The following is a 23,853-nucleotide window of genomic DNA, read 5'->3' on the forward strand; positions in this document are numbered from 1 at the left end:
GCGCCCCCTATAGGCACACTGAGCGACATACGCCAAGGCGTTCGGTGGGGTTTGGCTCTGATTTGAGACCCACGTAGTTGGACCCTTCAGAACACCCTTACTGAATCCTCCTTGGGGACAAATTTAAATCTGAAGGTTCAGAAGACTGTATGCTAAAAATCATTTTATATAGCGCCTTTCACGCTTAGGGAGACGCCGACAATTCATCTAAGCCATTCAACCCTTAGTCCCACCCGCCGACAAGTCCCTAGTCACTGGACACTGACATGCCAATCATTGCCTGGTCAAATCATCTTCTTTTATTTTATCTCGCCTGGGAAGTTTGTCCTTATCTCTCCATTGCAGATGGCGACACATTTCTGTCGTGCGTAAGAAAACATCGGACTTTCTGTGGCGTGTACCACGTCGGACATAACTGCCATTGTGTGCCATCAGGAGGTGGTAACTTAAAGTAAACAAATAAATAATCGGTACCGGCCGCCCCCCTTAGCACCCCTTCTACCGAATCACCCACCGTGAGGACACTTCTCCGTTCTCGGACATCAGCTGATCATGAAGCCCCTGAAGGTGAGTGACGACCACATGTTGATTTGCTCCAGTCGTAGATCTTTCTGAAGAACTGCCGGGCCGCCGGATACCAACTCTTCAGAGAGGAGGAGGGTTTAGACTGACGCTGTTGCAATAATATAGCGCCTTTTTGATTTATATAATGTTGTAATTCCAAAATGGCCCTAGTGTGTGTGTGTGTGTGTGTGTGTGTGTGTGTGTGCGTGTCTGTGTTCGCCCTGCGATGGACTGGCACACTGTCCAGGGTTTCCTGCCTTGTGCCCTATGCTAGCTGGAATAGGCTCCAGCAGTCCCCCGCGACCCTGTTCAGGACTAAGCGGGTTAAAAAATGACTGACAGACTGACTGCACTGCAAATATCACGCCGGCCTTCCATTTACCTTTTACGCATGTCCTACTATAAAGTCGTATTCCGATGTTATTACAATTGGGAAAACCATAACGATCGAATATTGGATCGTCATTTTAAGTGTTTGGTCATAGCTGCGCATGCCCAGGTGGCGTATCATTACTGAAGTCGATTGTGCAGGAATTGCGTTTTCTTGCGGGTTAATTGCATTTGTTACTTTGCATGAATTCCTCTAAAGCCTTTTAATTTTGTTTCTAGTGCTTGTTTCTTGTGCTTTGTTTTGCTGCCAATTAGCATGTGAACAAGCGTAAATCCGTCACTGATCAAACAAAGTGTAGACGTTTACTGGTTTTAAATTGCAAAACACTTTAGGTGGTCTGTTGGTTTTAAAAGATGCGTGCAACTTCTGGCAGCTCATTCCAGCCTTAGAAAGAAAGAAAGAAAGAAAGAAAGACAGACTACTACTTGCGCTCATAGTTGGCAGAGGTGTGCGTGTAGTGGCTATGACGTCACGGATTCGCTTCCTGTGAGCTTCAGTCACATCAAGCAGCTCCGTCTTAAAGTATGGGCACAACGGGCACTGGCCGGGGTCCCCAATGTTTCTGATGCCTATGTAGGTTTCTGGTTTGCTATCAAAACAGGGGCCACAGCGCACTACCTTGACCGGGGGGTCTATGATGCTGTTTAGACGACCCTGAGTCATGCAATCAGTCTTTTTTATACAGTGCCTTTCACAAGCCACCCGAAAGCATCCGCGAGACACAATACAAAGTCGCGCAAGATAACAAAGGAGAATTGCTGACAAACAGTTTGATAAAACTGAAGAGCCTGAAACTGTCTGCCTTCAGAGCAAATGGATAAGTGGTTGTTAAACTTTTTTTTTGCGACCCAATTTTGCCTTTTGCCAGACACATTGCGGAACTGTAGCTGATTGTCCTCCCACCCCTTGGAGATTCGCCGATGTTGTCTTTCCTCTGCAAGCGGTGACCCGTCTCAAAGCATTCCCAAGCCTTTCGTAATAATAATAATAATAATAATAATAATAATAATACCTGCTGTTTAGATAGATAGATAGATAGATAGATAGATAGATAGATAGATAGATAGATAGATAGATAGATAGATACTACATAGCACCTTTCCCATTCTCATTCAGTGGTATTGTACAGACATCGCGAGACCCCAAGAAACATTGAAATAGATGATTGGCTGCTGAGGTAGCCCACCGCTGCCAGGGGTTGTATAGATCTTTTTTTATTATTTTTATTAATTTTCATTAAAATCAAATAGCAATCCATAAAATCAAATCAAAATTCAATGACCACCCAAATGGGGTTGTACAGATCTGAGGTCTCCAACTTCGGTCCTGGAGGACCAGAGTGGCTGCAGGTTTTCATTCTTACCTTTCCTTAAGATAGCGTCCTGTTTTTGCTGCTTCTTCATTTCTTTTGCTTTAATTGTAATTGGCTTGCTATTTAAGACTCAGACCTTCGGAGCTGGCTCTGGGCATAAGTCGAGTAGGCACTGGGTTATGGGTGCCATGCCCAAGGGGGCACCAAAATGTCATTTTATGTATGATCACAAAGGCCCCAATTACCATGGGGAAACCCCACCCCAATCTCCATTGGGGGGAACCCCACCATCCCACCCATCAGTTTCATATGTAATACAGAGCAACCATACCACACATCAAATTTATATGCTGTCGCAAACACGCTGATCTCCAGTAGACCAAGGTGCTTGTTGATTTCATATCTGATCATGAGGGTCAACATCTCGAAATAGACCCCAGCTCTCTACCCTCATTGATTTCATATGGGTTTGCGAGAACACAGATCTCCACAGTGGAACCCTAAGGTTCTTTTAATTTATAATACTATCGTAGAATGACTTTGTTTCATTCTGTTAAAGTACATTTTATTTACACAATAGTAATTGCAATCCACAACGCAACTTTGTCTGGCTGAGAGTTCGTTCTGGTAGGCATTTTTGAATAACTGCCCCCCAGCCTCTGACGACCACTCCCCTCCTCCAGACAAAATTCCATTTGTCGTAAGATGTTTGTGAGTTTTCTTGCAGGTCCAGCAAACGTCAAATCCTCCAACAACATTTCAGTGGGATTCAAATACAATACAGTACAATTTATTTCTGTATAGCCCAAAATCACGCAAGTGTCTGTCCTCAGTGGGCTTTAACAGGCCCATGCTTTTGACAGCTAATCCCCCCCCCCAGCCATGACTCTCTAAGAAGACAAGAAAAAAAAACCCAGAAAAAAATGAAAGAAATCTCAGGAAGGGCAGCTCAAAGAGAGACCCCTTTGCTGGCAGGTTTGCCGTGCAGTGGGTGTCAGTAAAGGGGATACATACAATGCAATACAATATACAGAACAGGACACAAGTCATCCTCTATACAATACGACAGTACAATAGTAATATTATAAGGACAGTGCAGAATGCACGAGTAGATGAGACCTCGGCCATCAAGCTGCCTTCCCCTATTGGCCATTCCACAGTTGAGTCAATGCTGGGCCGGTCAATCAGATGACAGGACCCCTCTACCCAATGATTCCAGTGCTCCTCCCATCAGGGATGACTTTTCCTTAGGCAGGCAAAACAACTTGGCAGGTGGGCAGTGACACCAAGTGCCACATTTAAGTGCCGAGAAGAGAAACAGAATAGGTGAGGGTTAGCATTTGTTACTAACTATAATATTACTTATGTTTTAGTGTTAATGACTAACAACAGAGATGTAGTCTGTACAGTTAATCAGCAGCTCTAGTCAGGGTGTGCAAAACTGAAGTTGTGAGTCTTCAGCTGGGATTTCGAAGCTGAGACTGAAGGGATATCTCTTATAGTAGCAGGCAGACCAGTCCACAGTTTAGGGGGTCCTGTAATAAATAAATAATAAAGCTCGACCTCCCGCTGTTATTTTATTGACCATTTTTTCTTCTTGAGTCATTCCTTGATGGATATGCCAGTGAGTTTCAGATTCACATTATTGTGTTGAAAGGTCCATTTCTGATTTAGCTTCACCTTTCAGACAGATGGCCTCCCATTCTCCTCAAGCACACCTTGATATGATGCACAAGTCATAGTTGACTTTGACTGCAAACTGTCTGGCCTTGTGGCTGTAAAGCAACCCCAAACCATAATATGCCCACCACCACCACCCTTCCCAAATGCTGAGGTCCTTCTCCTGAAATGCTCTCTTTGGTTTGTGCCAAACATGTCTGCTGTTACTGTGGCCAGGCAGCTCCATCTTTATATTCATCTGTCCGGAGTTCATTGTTCCAGATGGCCCACTCTCTGCGAAGATGTTCAATGGCGAACCAAGGTCTTGCTCTGATGTTCTTGTTGGAGAGCAAATGCTTTTTGTTTTTCTGGCACACCTCACATGCGGGTCACATTTGGTCAACAATTGCATTTTCACACCAACTGCTGTTGAGTTGCTTGCAGAACCAGTGATGACATTTTAAGGTTTTTGTAGACTTCTCTTAGTATCAGATGGTCCGCTTTTGGGGGCTGAACTGGCAGGGCTGGCCCGTCCTGGACAAATTAACAGTCATTGGAAATCGACACCACTTATAATGAAATCATTGATTTCCAAAAATTTTGGAGATGTTTGCTAGGCATCCACAGCCTTCATCATGAGGGCCTCAGAGAGCTCTTTTGATTTTGGGAGGATGACACCACACACACGTCAACCGCACAGAGAACACCGGACCCTCCCTGCAATAAGGCAGTCAGGTCCTCCTGCAGTTTCCATGAGGGGCTCCAAATCACTGGCGCATCCTCTCAAACTCTTCATTCTGATTTGATGGATTTGAAGTTGTGAGGAAGCTGGGGTGGACTGACTAGATGATGAAAATGGACGCACCATGTCAGTCTGATGTGTCATTTGTCCAAATATGTCACCATTACCTGCAGACATGAAGATCTACTGCTTACCTGTTCAAATTTGGCGAAAAAGTCAACCAAGTCCACTTCCTGTGCTTCAAGATGGCCATAAAAAAATCACTCACATTGCAATTTGACTCCTCCATGACCTTCCACCCCTAAAGGAATACTCCCTCCAATAAAGAATTTTTTATAAGTCACTTACTCCATACACTCCATTTAATAAAAGTAGTTAGGCGACATGAGTGGCAGCCTCTCCAGCAGCTCCGTGTACGACTTTATCTTTCCACCTTTTTCTCTATCTGTCTGATCACTCCTACCACTTTCTTTAATTTGGACTCGTTTCCTGGTCACTTTTTTTGTGAATTTCCCCTTGGGGATTAGTAAAGTATCTATCTATCTACACTTTGTAGTGATGCCTGAGAAACCATTTTTAATGTCATTGTCATGATTTAGGTTGAAAATGGAGGTTTTGTAGCCTTCTCCTCTATAGTGCCTTTCATGTCTATCTATCTATTATATCATGCCTTTCATATCTAACTGTAATACAGTGCCTTTCATATGTAGCTATCTATCTATCTATCTGTTATATAGCTCCTTTCACATATGTCTATCTACCTATCTATTATATAGTGCCTTTCATATCTATCTATCTATCTATTATATAGTGCCTCTCATGTCTATCTATCTATCTATTATATAGTGCCTCTCATGTCTATCTACCTATCTATTATATAGTGCCTTTCATATCTATCTATCTATCTATCTATCTATCTATCTATCTATCTATTATATAGATGCCTTTCACTCTGTCTGTCTGTCTGTCTGTCATATCAAGGTGTAATACAGCAGACAGCACAGACCTGAGCTCAATCTGTAGTGTCACAGTAAAGGGTCTGAATACTTTTATTATTTATGGGCTATTGATTTTTAATACATTTGCAAGCCTTTCTATTAAACCTGCTGTTTTTGCTTTGTCATTATGGGTTGCGAAGTGAAGATTGATGGGCAAAAAGAGCACATTTGTCCGTTAAAATGAAGTCTACAACACAACAAAGTGTGCAGCGGCTGCTGGGGTCTGAGGCCTTTGTCTGTCCACTGCAGTAGTGTGGCTGATGCATTTCAAGCTGATGTTGACTCTCAAGAACTCCTTTGATTCTGCAGATGTTTTATATTTGGACCTTGTCACTTGTTCAGGGTCATCCATTGAGTCAGACACAGGACTGGCCAGCAGCCTTCACTTTAAAGTCCAGCGCGCTGGCCACATCTCCACACGTGGTAACAGTGAACCTGTGCATCTATAAGCATTTGTGTTTTAACTGTCCAAATATTTTATTCGTAAAGCGCACTACTATGGACAAATGTGAAACGTTTGGTCTGTGACATTATGATCTCGTTTGGCAGACTTCATAATGGGTTTAATTCTAAAGGCATGAAATGTAAACAACATTTAAATGACCATTGGATTGTGTTTCCTGACTCCATTGTACAAGCGAAGAAAGGAAGTGTTCATGTTAGGCTGAGCACCAGAGCATGGGACAGAGGAGCAACTCCCAGTCAGACTCAGAGCTTTAAGCGACTCTTATTGATGGCTAAAATTGTACTTTTCTAATTGCAACTCTCAAACATGTCTTCGGTTTCTCAATAATCTGAAGGATAAAAACATAGAAGCACTGTGTGTGTGTGCGCGTGTGTGTGCGTGTGTCTGTCTGTGTGTGTGGACGGACGCCCTGCCCAGTGATCGCTCCTGCCTTGTGCCCTTTGCTTACTGGGATGGGCTCCAGCTCGCCTGCTCAAAGTAAGCGGGATTGGAAGTTGGCTGAATGGATTTACATTCAGTACAGATTAATATAATCTACCATATAGTGCATACACAATTCAATAACGCCTCAGGCTCCGAAAGCACAGCTGCCAAAAACACTTCCAAGGTTGCCCACTAGAGGGAGGAGAAACCATCAGAATACCCTGACTAGAACCAAAACAAGGCCGAGATGAGTCTTGATTAAAAAATAAAAAGGTTTATTTTCAGCAAAGGTAAGGAAGCCCCAAAGTTCTGAAGAGCACAAGGAGAAGCCTTAAAAGGCAAAAGCATAACACAGTAACCAAAGTCCCAATACAAGCTACGGAAATCGAGGTTCGAAAGCAGAGCAGAGGTTCAAAAATATCAATCAGCACAGTCCTAATACGAAGTCAAAACAGAACAGGTGCTCAAAATATCGAAAAGTAATAACAAAGCACAGCAAAATCACAATAACTCTCCAGTCATAGCGCATTCAATGAACTGCAAGGAGTCATGGGAGGCCATCCCTTAACTAGGGTGGAGGGCCCTTCCTGGCAGTGATGGGCACCCACAAAGCACAACAGACATGACCAAAGAATTAGAAAGATGAGCATAATAAATGCAATAAACATCAATACAAATAAATTGTATAAAATAACCAAATACTAACTAGAAATGACACTTTGAACCCCAGCGATGGGAGACTTGCTGGATGAAACATAACAGCCATTAGAACATGTAAGGCAAGCACGTGCCATTATGAGCAATGCTACACATCATCGAACTGACACGCTAACGATGAGGGCTTTCAGCCAACAAATTCTTCAGTTTAAGTGTGTCAAGAAACACGACTGGGGCTCCTTTATACCAACAGCAATGAGCAGTAGAGCACCTCCCAGAAAATCAGGAACGTACCAAAAGAGCCCAAAACACAGGAGAGCACACCACCCACCTAGCACATTCAATGAACCGCAAGGGACTATGGGTTTGCTTCGGTCTTGATGGGGCTGAGTGCAGTCCCTTGATGGTGATGGGCAGGTGGCCCTACCGCCTGAGGGACCACCCACAATACACATGGCACATAGAAAAAGATGCATTGATATTACAGGTATAGAGATAAAATAATCAACAATGTTAACATAAATAATAATCAAAACAGGTGTAAATGAGGAATTTGAACCCCAATCAGAGGGTGCAACCTACCTGAAAAATAACCTACTGTCATCTATCTATCTATCTATCTATCTATCTATCATATAGTGCCTTTCATTATCTATCAACTGTGGTGGGTTGGCGCCCTGCCCGGGATTGGTTCCTGCCTTGTGCCATGTGTTGGCTGGGATTGGCTCCAGCAGACCCCCATGACCCTGTGTTCGGATTCAACGGGTTGGAAAATGGATGGATGGATTATCTATCAATCTATCCATTATACAGTGCCTTTCCTATCTATTTATTATGTAGTGCCTTACATTATCTATTATGTAGTGCCTTTTCTATCTATCTATTATAAAATACCTTTCCTCTCTACCTATCTATCTATCTATCTATGATATAGTGCCTTTCCTATCTATCTATTTATCATATAGTGCCTTACATTACCTATCTGTTATATAGTGCCTTTCCTATCTATCTATCTATTACAGGGGTTCTCAATCACAATCCTAGAGGGCCGCAGTGGCTGCAGGTTTTCACTTCTACCAGTTTTTAAATTAAATTTGCTGCTAAAGCAAAGTGTTTTTTGTGCCTGATGTTCGTTAACTCACTTGTTACAGTTCAGTAGGCCTGATTAACTCGTTTAGTTTTCAACAGAAGCATTGAGGCTTTAATTGTCGCGTGCTCTCCTAACAAGTCGCCAATTCATGATGACGTGCAAATGACAAAGAAACAAGCAGCTGTCAATCTAATGTGCTTACATTTTCAACGGTGAACGTGCATCATGAGGTGCGGTATCCGTGTTGATTAAATGTTTAGAAATAAATGAGAAGAAAAGGGAGGGACCGTGAAGTACAAATCAGTTCTGATCCACAAAACATTTGGATAATGTCCTCAGAAGAGGAAAATCTGCAATGTAAGTTAGATTTGTGTTTTCGGTGAATGAATGCCACAGAGTTAATTAAATGCCGGGTTTCATTGTCAGCAACAACGGCCTTCTAATTAGGTTAAAGTGTTAGAACCTGCAGCCACTGAGGCCCTCCAAGACCGCAAATGAGGACCCTGATGTAGGCTGAGCGGTCTGAGAATGTCAGATGTACAGTCATTCGCTTCAAATCCGATTATGATGGGTTTTTTTTATAACTTTATGAAATATATACTAATTGCAAAAAAAAAAGGAAGGTGTTTTTCCCCGTAGAAAGAAAACTCTTAATTGTGCAAATAGCTAATCCTATTGCTTAACTGTTCGTAAGAAAATTGTGAACTTTATTTGTACGCTTTCATATTACCCGCGAACGCGCAGTTCCATGTTGCAATTGACCACTTGAGGGCGCCCGCGAGTTACTGTGAAGACAGCGTTTGCCTGCCTTCTCGTTACCGACTCGAGCAGCTTGAGTAGCTGTTAGCACGGACGGCCTGAAATCATTAGAAACGTTGAGCCGCGAGATCTACGCACATTAATCCGTCTATCTATGCCATATGTCTACTATTTTCTAAACCCTGAATAAGGAGGGTGGAGCCCATCCCTGCAAGCATAGGATGAAGGACAGGAACAATCTCCGGGACAGGCCGCCAGTTCGTCTCAAGGTGAACACAAACACACGACATACTCATTAGTGGAAATGTGACGTCGCCAATCCACATTACTAGCTTGTTTCTGGCCTGTGGGAAGAAAATCTGTCTGGTATCTATCGATCTATCTATCTATCATATAGTGCCTTTGTAATCTGTCTATATATTATATGTCTTTCCTATCCTAGCTATCCACGTATCTATGATATAATGCTTATTCTATTTATGCATCTATAATGTAGTGTCCTATCTATCAAGATCAATGCGAAAGGCACTATATAATAGATAAATAGATATGTATCTATTATATAGTGCCTTCCCCGTGACCCTGTAATTAGGATATAGCGGGTTGGATAATGGATGGATGGATGGATGGATATAGTGCCTTTCATATCTATTATATAAATAAATATCTATAATATAGTTCCTTGCATATCTATTATATAAATATAAATATTTATCCAATAGATATACATGTATATTAAATAGTGCCTGTTGTATCTATTATATAAATAGATATATAAATATTTATCTAACAGATATCTATCTATTATATAGCGCCTTTTATATCCATTATATAAATAGATCTATCTCTCTATTATATAGTGCCTTTCATATATATTATTTACATAGATGTCTAACAGATATCTATCTATCTATTTTATAGTGCCTTCATATCTATTATATAAATAAATATCTAATATCTATAATATCTATCTATTATAGCGCCTTTTCTATTCTATCATATAGTGCCTTTTCTATCTGTCTATATATTATATGTCTTTCCTATCCTAGCTATCCACGTATCTATGATATAATGCTTATTCTATTTATGCATCTATAGATAGATGGATGTGAAAGGCACTATATAATAGACAGATATATAACAGATATTTATCTAATAGATATTTTATCTGTTATATAGTGCCTTTCATATCTATTATATAAATAGATATCTATTATATAGTTCCTTATATATCTATTATATAAATATAAATATTTATCTAGTAGATATATATTATATAAATAGATATATATAAATATTTATGTAACAGATATCTATCTATTATATAGTGCCTTTCATATCTATTATTTGTGCTATATAAAATTATTTAAATAGATGTCTAACAGATATCTATCTATATAGGGCCTTTTACAGTATATATATTACATAAATAGATCTATCTCTCTATCTATTATATATTGCCTTTCATATCTATGATATAAGTAGATATCTAATATCTATGTATCTATCTATTATAGTGCCTTTTCTATTCTAGCTATCTATCTGTTTTTTGTTTTCATTTATAGAACAGTAGCACATGCTGTTCCCCATTTCTTCTGAAAAACTATCAAACCATTTTGCAGACAATGTCCGTGTGATGCTCATGTCCGTTTTGTTATATATTATACATACATTGTTATATAATACACATTTAGACAGCGTATTTGTATTTTCATGTTATAGTTACAAAGACGAAGAGAAGCACTTAAATACATTAGTAGAGGTTGAAAGATAGATATATAAATATGTGAAAGGAGCTATATAATAGATAGCTAGCTAAATAGGATTTTATCCTGTTTTTTCTTGGTCTTAAAATTATATTTACTACATATTTACTACACAGATTTATAAAATATATTTCTGGGCATAGGGTGCATTTCTGCATCATCAAATGTTATATATTAGTGTATTTTTATTAATATATTGTTATTCCCTACAGCTGTATATACTGTCTTGATGGTGTGTATTGTAATTGTATTCACTTATGTTATGCGTATGGATGGAACGCCAAGAGAAATTCCTATACAACTATTTTGCTTGGCAATAAAGTTCAATTCAAAGATAATCGATTTTTTTTCAAAAGAAGTCAAGTTCTGTTTTTGAATGAACTTTGCCATTCTAAGTTGGGACAGTGACCGTGTCGTGTACTATAAGGACTATCGTCTGTAGGGCCACTGGGTGTTAAATGTACACTTTTTTTTTATTTTTTTATAAGATCTATTGCGTATCATTGATCTTTTCTTGTGAGTGTATCCTGAGATACTGAGTGTGCTCCTTCGCCGATACAAAACCACTCCAGTTAAGCCTGTCATTGTTCTCTCGCAGTTCTTAATATAACGAGCTTATCGGAGCCCAAGCCGCCGGTCACTTCCTTCGGAAAGGCTCCCGAGCTGTTGACTGATTACCGACAGCGACTTTTTTTTTTTACTGGCAGCTGCTATTTTTGTTACACTGAAGTGAATGAATCGGATTAGAGACTGCAAGGTTGGGTTCTGGACAAATAAACAGCACTAGTGGTAAATTCCAAGAATGACTTAGACATTAGTGACATCCTTAACGGTTTCTTCTCCGTCATTTTTTAAAGTTGATGTCTGCCTCTTGCTTTGGATTCGACACATTAAAAGTGTATCCTATGGGCTTAGTGGTCCTGGCCTATATTGGTGTTCTGGTGAAAGACCACTTGGACTCTCTGCAGTTTGCCTATCAGAAAGATATTGGAGTGAAAGACGGAATCCATGCGCTTAAATACGCTGAGTTGAGCTTTGGCTTTGTACAGAGGCTGATTAAATAAATATGCACACACACACGCGCACGCACACGGTACGGTCTGAACACACACCAGAATGGCTAAAACGAAGTTAAAATGAAAGAAAACTTCCACCTTGGCTGTCACAGTCCCAGTGAGGCGCTATAAGTATGTATTGCTATTGCTATGAAGGACCCCCGCAGCTGCTTTTAATATAATTTGTCGTCTGAAAGTCTCCAGCGTTAGTTTGTCACACAGAGGATGTGCTGCCTTGTTCATAATGATACTCAGTTTTGTCTTCATTCTTTCTACTTCCCGGGGGTCCACACTCTAACTGAGTGCGCTCTTTTAATTAGCCTGTTGATTTGGTGGCCCTCTCTTGAGCAGACTATACAGGACATCACAGAGTTGTAAAAGATGTGAAGGATGTCACTTCCACATTAAAGGTACACGGTCTCCTAAAAGAGCCTGCGGTTGTAAAAACGATGCGACTCCGCGGAATGGCATCAACGCCCCGCGCTTCTTTCTTGCAAAGTTTCGAACTCCATGACCAGCTTTGTTGGAAAAAAAAAGCAAATTATTAGAAAACACACAGGTGGAAGAAAATAGGTGGGTGCTGTCATATATTCCGTTAAGACACCAAAATACAGGTGCTTAATCCCACCACTCAAAAAAAAAAAAATACTGTATTATTTTTCAAAAGTATTGCGTTAGTACACTAAATATAGTGCCTGGTATGGTCGGTGTCAACGTACGCGGACGTGCATATCGTGTGACCGCTGGTGAGTGACGCACACGTGCGATCAAATGACAAGAACTAAACAAAACAAACAAACAAAAAAAAAAAAAACACTGGTTTACAATTTAATCTTACAAGTGCCTAGGGGTTCATTTTTAATCTGCCAAGTTTAGGGTCACTGGGAGCCAGTGACTGTCGCAGGACGGCCGGAGCACGCGCGTGCACGACGATCCCGACCACAGCAGGCGACAACTTGTACGAAATCACGCAAGTTTTTTTTTTGAGTAACGGAATTGAGCTTCGTACCGAAACGTCTCTTATCTGTTCCATTTTAGAGAGCAGAGCGAGCGCCATGTGTGCAAAAATATACAGCTATAACTTCCATAAACCGAGAACTGAGACCGCTATATCCATTCAGTGACATTTGTTATAACAATAGTTATTTTTATACACGTTTTCTGATCTTTTGATTGTGAAATGTGTGCTGTATATTGTATAAACCAATCATTGTCAGAGCTGCATGATTTTCTCAAACACACCAAATTTAGCAACGGGAGCATCACGGAGCGGTTCTCCACAGAAATGTGAAAGAAGACAGGACAGACCATTTAATTTATTTAAAACAGTAACCGTTTCCATTAAAAAAATATATGAATAAATGATAACAGGTCTGTGTGTGAAGTCCCAAAGGGTTCCTGATTTTTCTAAAGGACGATCACACACTTCCGGCCACGTTCAGGTTTTCTTGGTCTGTTTGTTTCATATAGCCTGCTGGGCACTAAAGATTTCTGTTTACGTCCACACATTAGGAACATTTTCGAAGGCCAAAGAATCAGCTTCACGCACAAAGAGCCCCCGATAGAGCGAAATGGTTTCTTTGTCAAGCGAACGAGCTGCGGGGAATCGCACCAGCCAGCCAGTCAAACGCCATTACCGTTAATTTTTGGAGGCGATAGATCCTTCCCGAACAGCGCTGAGCGGAAGGAAGTTCATCGCAGGGTCCACGCATAATTTACACTGTTAAAACAAGTGTGAATTTATAGTAAGTCACTGGCTACTAGTCGCATTACTTTCACAGTATTTTACTTTGGTCCATGTTCACCAGTTTATCGGGAATAAAAGAAATCAAAACAAAAACATAATAAATCGGCTTTCATAACCACAGCAACACCTTCAGCACAGACAGAGAAACGAGTTTGCCAGCCAACTCTACGTTTTTATTCCTCATAGTGGAACGTTTGGCAATTTCAGTAGTAATTGACGGTGTGGCTGCAAAGGGGGCGTTCCTTATGTAAATATACTAATTTTATGTAAATATTAGTCTTCTGTGCCATTGTGACTTTACATCACTATTACAATCATTCATGAAAGTCTTGCACATTGAAACAATTCGTTGATATTGACAGCTAAATCCCATCTTAAGCATACGTTTACGTGCATTTATGGTTTAAAATCACTGTTTAAACCATTTATTGTATTGTAGTTTTTTAGGATTGTGAAAATACTCAGGTAATGTAATCAGGGCTAGATTAACTGCAAAATAAGCAGCTGCTTTTGGTCACCAGAGAAAATTTCCACTGAACGATTTATCATGGACCATGTTGTGCAAAATAAACATTATTTTCCATCTTAACTTTTGTTTAATTTCAAAAATAAAACCGTATTTTATATTGTTTGTATTTTGAATTAGAAATACATGGAGGCGGGCGGCACGGTGGCGCAGTGGTAGCAGTAAGGGGGCCTGGGTTCGCTTCCAGGGTCCTCCCTGCGTGGAGTTTGCATGTTCTTCCTGTGTCTGCGTGGGTTTCCTCCGGGTGCTCCGATTTCCTCCCACAGTCCAAAGAGATGCAGGTTAGGTGCATTGGCGATCCTAAATTGTCCTTGGTGGGTGTGTGCCCTGCGGTGGCCTGGCGCCCTCCCCGGGATTTGTTCCTGCCTTGCGCCCTGTGTTGGCTGTGATTCTCTCCAGCAGACCTCCGTGGCCCTGTGTTAGGATATAGCGGGTTGGATAAGGACTGGCTGACTGTTTATAAATGGAGGCACGAAATTCTTTTAAGTGCTTAGGGCCTCTAAAGGTCTGAAATCGGGTTGTACTGACAATTGATGCTGCCTTGTCAAAATATGCTACCGTGAAAACGTCGAAATGAACACAAGATTTTTATTGTATTACTCAACATCAGCCAACGTTTTTTTTTCCGTTGCACAAATCGATGGGTACCGTGAGATGGAATGTATACCACGCACGCGCAGAACAGCTTTTGCGCACATGTCGATAGGTTGCGTGTTTAGACAGAACACCGGCCCTGTATGTAATTTATTGTAATAACTGAATTGCCCAACCATAGCAGATTCCAACTATCTCCCAATACATTGTATTTAATAAGAATTAACTGCGATTTTTCACAATAAAATATTGTATTGAAAAATAAATCGTGTAATCGCATCGGGCTAAGCCATCTTCCGTCCTAAGACCTCAAAATGCAGCAGAATTGTATTTGGTCTGGCCTGCGCTGCATTGCGGGACATTTTCAGTTCGTACATTGTAACACTGTGTCACTTCAAAGTGTGCTAAAATGACAGTTAAAAGTGACATCTTGGCTACAGTGACACTAATGGAGACTTGCTTTGTATCGTGCAAATATTAGAACGTTTTCATGCACACTTAGAACCACAAATATGTAAGGCACAAATGACCTACAAAAGTCATCTTGATGTACATGTTGGGGAAAATGAGGTGATAGTCGTCAAACAGCCTAACTTACATGCTTTTTGATGTGGAACTGGACGCTGAGGAAAATTCACAGAGGCACAGGGAGAAGGTGCAAATTCCATACGGAAAACGACCGAAATCAGGACGGAAAATGTACGGGGCTAAATACTGTACAACCCGCTTCAAAGTGTTCAAACAATAAAAATCAAAGACTTGAATAAACACCTTAAAAATGATTTGAAGTTGTTTTCTGAATGGTCTGCAGTTCGCTCTTTGCCCCCGTTTTCCTGGTGAGACCATCGCCCTGTCCTGGCCCGTTTCCTGCCTCGCGCCTAATGCTGCTAGAATCGGTTTCGTCTCCACGCCAGCACTTTTAGAAAATAGACAGATCTCTATCAAATATCGTAGGTTATCGTCATTTTCTCAAATCAGTGTAATGCAATTCAGGGTCATTGGGTATAGAGCCTGTCCCAGCAGCACGTGGAGCAAGAAAGGAAAGAACTCTGGACAGGGAGCCAGTCTATTATTGCAGGGTATTTAGCAATATCAATACTTTGAGTTCAAGTTCACATTATGAAATGATCTCGATGAAAAATTCATATAACAAAAACTCTTGAATGACTTCCTTAATCTGATTTCACCGGCCCCCACCACCCCGAAATTAGACATTAGTCCGACCCCAACGCGAATCTCTGACTCCGATTGGCTAATGCTGTTGGATGTCAGAGCTCTTCGCGGGTCTATACGAGCCGGAATGGTGGGCGTGGTTCAAAAACGTTTTAGTTGAATGACAGGAAATTCGGAACATTTTGAGGAGTTTTACGCAGCGGAGTTAGACCTTTGGAAACGTCTGGAGGTTTGTTCTTCATAAACATGTAAGTTCGTCTTTTTGTTTAAATCGGTATGTTTCAGATTTTTTTTTAAATGTTTAATTGTGTGAGGTCTTCAATGACGGGAAATTAATATTTAAATGGCAGGGGAGAATATTATTTTTAATTACACTTACAGTATAAAGTGCTTTTCTCACTACTCAAAGCGCTTTACATTTTACGTCGTTTTAAATTGCAAGTTCGATAAAAGTTGATTCCATACCACAGTTTATTTATTTTCGATTTTGTAGTTACTTTTGTACGTCTTCAAATGCTTTTGTCGCGGGGTATAAGACGGAGTGACTTTGTGCCTTTTGTCACGGACCGTCATCCCGTCCGGGGAAGCTTACAGTGGATGTTGCTGGAATAAGTCCAGCTCTTTGAGACCCCGAAAAAACGAGTCTAGAAAAAAAACAAGCGGGACGAAGGCTCCAGTGCCTCAAATGAGTCAAGCGCTCTTTGGTTATTAAGTGCCGTGCCTTTAAACTGAAGCGGTGCAGGTCGATCCAACCATTCCGCTCTCGTTGGAACCTCTGGCAACAAAGTCCGTGAAGGACGGGCCGTTCATACTTAATAAAGGGACGATTGAACCTCTAAAGGAAAACGCCAGCATATTGTTAGACCGACATCTAAAATGTCCGCTTCTCTTTCATGCATCTGAGAATTTTACTGGAACACCAACAAGAGTAATGTGAAATATGAACAAACTAACAGGAGTCCGTCATTAAACTATATAAACCACGGTTTGATTTCATTAATCGCTTATTTTTGGAGGACAACGAGTCATTTAAAGCAGGATCTGTAAAGTTAATAAAAAAAGTGATATGATTATAGTTGGAGCGTATAGCTGATCGTCATGCTATTTAAAGCAGGCGCTATATAGATAATAGCTGTTGGATTTCATTTTAGCTTTAGAGTTGGAGCATCTAGAGCCATTTAATGCTCGCGCTATAAAGATAATAAAAAGTGATCCCATTATAGGCCTCAAATGGAAACATTTAGAGTTTTCATCTAGAACCATTTCAAGCAGGCGCTATAAAGAAAATAACAATTTGATTTCATTTTAGATTTTGAGCTGGAGCATACAGAGTCAGTCAGCCAGTCTTCGCCTATATAGTATAATTTAAAGCAGGCGCTATACAGATAATACAATAATAGATTTCATTATAAGCTTATAGTTAGAGCATAAAGAGTCAATCAATCAATCGCTCTTAATCTAGAGTTAAAGCAGGCACTGTAAATATAACCATACCTTGATTTCATTTCAGGCTGATATAATAGTTGATGTATCGAGAGCCATTTAAAACTGGCGCTATATATCTCTTGACAGTTTGACTTTATTATAATTGAATCATCTGGTCAATCAGCCAGCCTTCGTCTAGAATCATTTAAGGAAGGCGCTATATAGATTTCATCATAAGCTTAAAATAAGAACATTAACAAATAAAAAGTGAATTTCCCCATGGGTTTAATAAAGTATCTATCTATCTATCTATCTATCTATCTATCTATCTATCTATCTATCTATCTATCTATCTATCTATCTAAAGAGTCAATCAATCAACCAGAATTCGTCTAGAGCTATTTAAATCAGCCACTCTAAAGAATAATTTTATTTCGTTACAGACTTATAATTGGAGCACAGAGTCAATCTTCATCTATGTAAACCGGGCGCTATATAGATAATAAAAGAGGGATTACATTTATAAGCTCATAGCTGGAGCATAAAGAGTCCAACAATCTCCACTTAGAGTCATTTAATGTTATAAAGATACTAAAAATGTGATCTCAGTATAGGCTTCCAATTGAAGCATATCAAGTCAACCTTCATCTTTAGCCATTTAAACCAGGCGCTAAATGATTTCATTTTAAGCTTAGTTGGAGCATAAAGAATCATTCAAATCATTTGGTCTTCATCTAGTCATTTAAATCAGGCGTTATAAAGATTATAATATGATTTAATTTTTATAGTGGAGCATCGAGAGCCATTTCAAGCAGGCACTATAAAGCTATAGTGTCAATATGATTTCATGTTAGGCATTGATCTGGGACATACAGAGTCAATCAGCCAGTCTTCGTCCAGAGACATTTAAAGCAGGCGCTAATCTGAAAATTAAAAAAAAAAAAACAGATTTCATTATAAGCTTATAGTTAGAGCACAAAGAGTCAATCAATCGAGCATCTAGACATAAAGCAGGCGCCATAAAGACGATAAAACGAGGTATCATTATAGGCTTCAAATGGAAGAATTTAGAGTCAATCTTCATCTAGAGCCATTTCAAGCATGTGCTATAAAATTAATAAAATGTGATATCATTATAAGCTGTATAGTTGTGAATTTCCCCTTGGGATTAATAAAGTATTAATAAAGTATCTATCTATCTATCTATCTATCTATCTATCTAGTTGAAATACAGTTATCGGACACCTATTTAAATCAGCCGCTCTAAAGAATAATTTCATTACATCACATTCTTATAATTGGAGCATAGAGTCAACCTTCCTCTTTAAAATCAGGCGCTATAAATGGAATAATTTGATTTACTTTTAGGCTTTTAGCTGGTGCATATAGAGTCAATCAGACAATCTTTAACTAGAGTCATTTAAAGAAGGCCTGCGGCGGGTTGGCGCCCTGCCCGAGGTTTGTTTCCTGCCTTGCGCCCTGTGTTGGCTGGGATTGGCTCCAGCAGACCCCCGTGACCTTGTAGTTAGGATATAGCAGGTTGGATAATGGATGGATGGATTTAAAGAAGGCGCTATATAGTTAATTAAAAAACAGATTTCATTATAAGCTTATAGTTGGAGCATAAAGACTCAATCAATCAATCATTTCATCAATCGATCTGCACAGACTCATTTAAATCAGGAGCTCTAAAGATAATAATTTGATTTCATTTCAGGCCTATCCAGTCAATCTGCCAGACTTCGTCTATCCGTTTAACGCATGCAGGCGAATGTGGATAACACAAATTCGATATAATTCTAAGCCTTATACAGTAGTTGGAGCACAGAGTCAATCTCCATAAAGCCATTTAAAAGAGGCGCTATAAATATCTTGACAGTTTGACCACAGGCTCCAATTATAATAAAGCCAATCAGCCAGTCTTCGTCTAGTATCATTTAAAGAAGGCGCTATATAGATAATAAAAAATAGATTTCATTATAAGCTAATAGTAAAAGCATAGAGTCAACCAGTCAACTACTCTTCGTCTAGAATCATTTACATCAGCAGCTATTAAGATAATGATTTCATTTCATTTTAGACGTATAATTGGAGCAGCTTGAGACAATCTTTAAGTCATTTAAAGTAGGCGCTATAATGAGGTGACATTCCCATAATGCTGTTAACCTTTCCATTTTTGCGGCGCTTTTCTAGATGGCCGTAAAATAAAAACGCTTCTTCAGCGAGGTGACACAGAAGAACCTTTTTTTTTTGGTTCTTGTACAGTAGACCCTTCCATAGAGTAATTTGGAAAGAGTCCTAATGTAGTTCGATCCGTAACAGATTCCATAAACAAGTGAAAGGCCAGTCGATGGCTTCCTGATTTCAGAAGGACTCTCGCTGCACACAAGCCCGTGTTTCTCTGTCGAGCAGGAATCACGCCACTCCATCCATGGCGCCATCACAAATCCGTCATTTTTAGAAGTGCTGGAGCCTCTCCATACGGCGCTGGGCACAAAGAGGTGCATCGTGCGGTTCAAACGTTATAACGTGCAATCACCAAACATTGAAAACGACGGGTGTTTGGCATTTGAATTCAAGACGCGGGATTAACTGCACAAAAAAGGTACAGTTAACAAACTCTTTTAAAAAGACCGAGTGAAGAAGGAGGCGCTCTTCTATATGCCTAGTTGCTGCCTCTCTTGACCGATTTCTTTGGCAAAGACCCCTTCTCAGAATGAAATTTCTAGGAACGTTTCTCCGGGGAACCACACAACGCAGTGAAGCGCCATCAAGTGCTGGCATAATGGAGATATTTGTTTGTTCCTATAGAACCCCTCATGAATGTTGTGGAAGGAGCCTAGATAAAGTGGCTTAGTGGTTAAGGCTTTGGACTTCATTCTCTGAGCTTGTGTGCTACTAACACGGTGTGTCCACGAGCAAGTCACTTCACCAGCCTGCGCTCCAGAAGGGAATCTTAACTTCAATGTTGTAAGTCGCCTTGGACGAAGGCTTCAGCTGAATAATAATACCACACATTCCGTCTTATTCAGATCGTGGGCGGTTAGAGTTGTCAATTTAACACGCACGTGAAACCTTAACAATTAGGGAATGGGGGGGTTAAAACGACCCAACAGGTGGACGGCTTTGAAACTCCACACAAAACGCGACAGGACCGGCGAACCAAACGACGTGCGAGGTGGCCGCAGAGCTCGGACGCTCCATAAATTCGGCTTCGTAGGCTTTTAATTTAGAAATGATTGCGCTTGCGTTGTATGAATGTCGTGCGACGGTAAAGCCATCTGAAAATGCAAGGATTTCAAAATATAATAAAGACTGAGCCATCGTGTCACCTGAGTCGTGATTTGCGTCGGAAGTCGCTTGATAAGGAACGGATCGAACTGATTGTCTTGCTTAGATCTGCGTAAAACGGCTGTTAAATACATTTATATTTTTAAAGAATCAAATCTTTTCAAAGTTTGACAAATGACTGTGCGCCCTGAAAGTAATGTGTTATTTTAAGAAAGCCTCCGCTGAGCCATTTCCGGCCGGAGTCAGCCAAGAGTCACTCCAAGTCCGCCAGAGTGCGTCCACCGGGGGGCTAGTGCGTGTGCAGTGGTCGTACACTCATATGCGACGTGAGGTGTCCAGTGCATGCGGTTAGACATTAAGAGCTGCTGAAAAGTTTTATCATCCGTGAGGCAGGCAGCGTGGCGTAACGGCGAAGGCTCTGGACGGAGCGATGGCATAATGGAGATATTTGTTTGTTCCTATAGAACCCCTCATGAATGTTGTGGAAGGAGCCTTTGTGTGTTTAGATAAGTAACAGATTTCCATAAAAAATGAATCGTTAATAACAGGGCATTGTGTCCTAAGACTTTGGACTTTAAGCCCCATGCACTATTGACACTGTGTGACTTTGAGCGAGTCACTTCACCTGTCTGTGCTCCAGTTGGAAAAACAAAAGAAATGCAACCAACTGTGTCTCTAATGTTGTATGTAAGTCATCTTTGATAAAGGCCTTAGCCCAGTCATAAGTAACGAGCTGCGCTAGTGTCTAAGAGGGGTTAATATCCAAGTAATCAACGCCAACTTCGGCATTCACGTTTGCAGTGCACCATCTATTGGAATGTATCTTGCAATGCATGTAGTAATAAAATGTATTGCAGTTTTTATTCCAACAGATGGTGCATCACCAACATTTGTAGTATGGTAAAAAAAAAGTGCATTACTACAAACATTACATCTGTTACAATGACAAATGCAATGTACTGTATATGCCATTTGGTATGTGATTAGTAAAAGCAGTGCTAATGTTTTTGATGTGCCATCTGCTGGAATGACAAATGCAATACATATGTCTCTGTTATATGCCATTTGGTATGGGTGTCATAAAAGCAGTTTTCATATTTGTGATGTGCCATCTTTTGGAATGATACATGCAGTGCATTTTATTGCCACCAATGTTTGTGATGCACCATCTGTTGGAATGTTAAATGTAATGTATATGTCTCCGATACTGTGGTGGGTTGGTGCCCTGCCCAGGATTGGCTCCAGCAGAGCCCTGTGACCCTGTGTTCGGTTTCAACAGGTTGGAAAATGGATGGATGGATGGATGTCTCTGGTATATGCCATTTGGTATGGGAGTTGTAAAATCAATTCTCATATTTGTGATGCGCCCTTTGTTGGAATGACAAATGCAGTGCATATGTCTGTTATAGGCCATTTGGTGTGAGATTTGTAAAAGCAGTGTTTGTGATGGGCTGTCTGTTGGAATGACAAATGCAATGCATTTTATTGCTGCAAATGTTTGTAATGCGCCATCAGTTGGAATGACACACCGACCTTTCGCAGTAGGGTGAAGTGATTACGGCCTTGGATTTGATTTTACAAATCAGTTCCTGCAGGCGACTCACTACATGTGACCCTGAGCACATTAATGACTCCATCCAGGCAACTAAAGAAATTGTACTGGATGGCCATAGCCATAAACATTTACATTAATTTGCTTAGCAAATATTTTAATCTAAAGTGACTTAGAAAAGGGGTCAATGTAAAGGATCTTGTTGTGAAATTTCACAAAAATAGGTGATACAAGGGGTGTTACTTTGCTTTTCCCGCATTTTAGGCCCCTGGGCAAAGTAGTGCGCTACGGGCCCTCGTTTTGATAGCAAAACAGAAACAATCGTAAACATCAGAAACATTGGGGCCCCCTGGGCGGTGTCCATACGTTAAGACGGCCCATCATGGTGTATTCTTCTAGATAGTTTTCGTTCATCTGCAGTAAACAGAAAGCGAACGAGAGACTCTGTGCTGCCACCTTGTGGCCAAAGCGATATACCCTTAAAGCCGAAGGTGAACACTAGGGTCGAACTGTAGCCTGCAACACCACGACGTAGGTTAAGTAATGTCCAAAAACGTCAGCCACGAAACGGTCTTTGAGTCAGACAACCCTCCCACGACCCTGATCTTAAACACAGTATAACGGAGCCTTATATTAACTATAGTGCATTGAGCATGGGAAAGGCACAATATAAATAAACGTTTATTACTCTCCAATGCAGGGGTGCCCACACTTTTTCGACTTGCGAGCTACTTTTAAAATGTCCAGGTCGAAAAGATCTACCTACATTAAAAATTATATATATATATATATATATATATATATATATATATATATATATATATATATATATATATATATATATATATATATATATATATATATATATAGCATTCGCCCTCTCAGTTGCGAAAAGCAGATCATAGAATGTTACATAGTTAACTGTCAAATAATGCAAAGAGTACGCGACACGTGTTTAGCCCTATTTCGGGCTCATCAGGCGTACACATCGGGATCGGATCTCGGACGTCAGGCAAACACACTTCGATTGTGACGTTGTGAAAAAAAAATCCACATCCAGCCCATACCCTCCCAAAACAATTTTTTTTTAAAATCCCTTCTTTAGTCGATATAACTAGATCACAGCCGGAGTTTTGCAGTAGCTCGCGCGTTTGATCGTGCGTGCAGGATGACCAGTGTGTTAGAAGAAAAGAGATCTGAGACTGGCCTGTATGTCAATCAAGTGGTAAATGCAATAGGGAGGATGTATGATAGACTAACTTTTCAAAAAAAATTTTTTTTTGAATGCAAAGCGATCTACCTGCACAACCTTTGCGATCTACCGGTCGATCGAGATCGACGCATTGGGCACCCCTGCTCTAATGCGATTAGTGTTTCGTGATGTTTTGGAGCACCACGTCTGGAACAGGCTTTACTCTTTTTGGCGGGGATACCTGTACGCGCCACCAAGTCACGGCTGATGACTCAAAGTGCATTGGCATGTCTGGTGTCCCAACAGGTCAGTAATAGCCCACCGCAGCAGCGCGCGCACACACACATACACACACAATATCAAGTAATTCAGAGTACTGGGTCAGCACCTGTGTATGTGGAGATACACTTGTAAGGTCCCCTGTTCAAGCCTGATGATGCAACTTCTGCGTCCCGATTCTTCTCCTGTGCA

The 23,853-nt window shown here is 40.5% G+C and overlaps 1 protein-coding gene across 2 annotated transcripts in view; it reads left to right on the forward strand.

Annotated features, from left to right (window-relative positions):
- The first annotated feature begins 263 nt into the window (after window positions 1-263).
- The window catches only part of eng (endoglin), a 157,704-nt gene continuing 134,114 nt past the window's right edge, over window positions 264-23,853 (forward strand). Inside the window, exon 1 of one of the 2 annotated variants that reach the window (XM_039762653.1) lies at window positions 264-567. The gene's annotated coding sequence lies outside the window, so the exon portion shown is untranslated. Of the gene's footprint in view, window positions 568-16,069; window positions 16,171-23,853 lie in introns of those variants that run through there. The other variant, XM_039762651.1, reaches the window with a different exon arrangement.

The sequence above is a fragment of the Polypterus senegalus genome, chromosome 9 (assembly GCF_016835505.1).
Source record: "Polypterus senegalus isolate Bchr_013 chromosome 9, ASM1683550v1, whole genome shotgun sequence".
NCBI classification, from domain to species: domain Eukaryota; kingdom Metazoa; phylum Chordata; class Cladistia; order Polypteriformes; family Polypteridae; genus Polypterus; species Polypterus senegalus.